The sequence below is a fragment of the Acomys russatus genome, chromosome 18, assembly GCF_903995435.1.
Source record: "Acomys russatus chromosome 18, mAcoRus1.1, whole genome shotgun sequence".
NCBI classification, from domain to species: domain Eukaryota; kingdom Metazoa; phylum Chordata; class Mammalia; order Rodentia; family Muridae; genus Acomys; species Acomys russatus.
Genome location: NC_067154.1, coordinates 17115369 through 17117000, shown reverse-complemented (window position 1 = coordinate 17117000; position 1632 = coordinate 17115369). Strand labels below are relative to the sequence as shown.

Below are 1632 nucleotides of genomic sequence, written 5' to 3'. Positions count from 1 at the left end.
TGGGTTTTCCTTTTAAACTGTAATAAAACAGTCCTAAGCTTTCTTCTGAGCCTGTTCTTAAATTATTAACAAGACTAAAAACCCCAACAGGGGACCCTGGTTTCTACTCATATGGAGCAACTCTGGCCAGAGCAATCCTCCAACCCCAAGTTTTGCTAACATCTCTTGCTCCCGAGAGCTCAAAACTCTCTATTCTGCTCTATGGCATGGCTAAGTTGCCACTCAGCATATTGCTGCTGGAGGGACTCGCATAACAAACACATGGAATGGATGGAAACCCTGTGAGTTTAGAAAGAAGTGCACATGCTATGTGGCTCACACAAAGCCTGCCTAAATCTCTAGCCACACGTTTGAGGAGTGCCTCTGAGTCTATTCTATCGCAGGCTGCCCCTCAGCTCCTATTGAATCTGGTTCTCTGGGAATGGCCTTTAAGAAAATGCATTTTCCAGTAATTGTTATGCACTTTGCAGAAAAGTCATGCTTCACAGAGATAAAGGTTTTCACCCAAAGGTGCAGAGGTCCTCAGGGGCCATCATTTTTGCATCTATATCCCATTCAGACTTGTCTGCATCTTCAGAAAGTATTCACTTTTATAGTTCCGCCATACTCTCTCATCGAGTCTCTTCTTCAAAATGTTTTATCCAAACTAAAGAAAGTGCTTTGAAACGGGCAGGTGGCTTTTTTCAGCTTTTGGCTTGGAGGAGGTGCAACTTTCCTATGTTGTCCCGAATCTGAGTTCATCTGATACCAGCCACCTCTACCATGCTGCCCAAGTTCAACCCCAAATAAGATCAAAGTTGTGTACTTGAGGTTCACCCCAGGCAAGGTTGGCATCACATCTGCATTGACCCCCAAGATTGGTCCTCTGGCTCTGTCTCCAAAAAAGGTCAGTAATGACATTGCCAAGGCCAGGGGTGACTGAAAAGGCCTGAGGATTATGGCAAAACTGATCATCCAGAACAGACAGGCCCAGATTGAGGCAGTGCCCTCTGCTTCTGCTCTGATCATCAAAACCCTCAAGAGAGACAAAAAGAAGCAGAAGAACATTAAACACAGTGGAAACATGACTTTTGATGAGATTGTCAACATTGCCAGGCAGATATGACACCAGTCTTTAGCAAGAGAACTTTCTGGAACTATTAAGAAGTTCCTGGGTACTGCATAGTGTGTAGGCTGCAATGTGGATGGCCGTCACCCTTGTGACATCATGAATGACATCAACAGTGGTGCAGTGGAATTCCTAGCTAGTTAAGAAGCAATAAGAAAATATTTCAATAAAAGACCATCTGATAAAAACAAACAAACAAATAGGCAGGCAGGGGAGTGAGTATGGGTACAAATTCACAGTGGAAGGGGCTTGAGGCAAGGAGCAGTGAAGGCTGTAACTGGAACCTAAATTCTCCATCCCTCTGGGCAACATTCCCTGTGAACACCATCTCTGCAATTGCTTCCACTCATAGGAGGAGCTGAAACGGTCAGAAATATAACCTCATTAACACAATGAAAACATTTCTCGGTGGAATTCATATGCTGCTCTCCTGAGGATAAATCTCCAGGTTGCTGAGGAGATGGATGGTGCAAGGAAAAGTGACAGCATGTTAGCTCACAGTCTCAGTGCAAAATCCTTGTGCT

General features: G+C 44.4%; 1 pseudogene; it reads left to right on the top strand.

The window, feature by feature from the left end:
* The first annotated feature begins 477 nt into the window (after window positions 1-477).
* LOC127202005 (60S ribosomal protein L12-like) lies at window positions 478-1252 on the top strand (annotated as a pseudogene).
* Window positions 1253-1632: the final 380 nt, after the last annotated feature.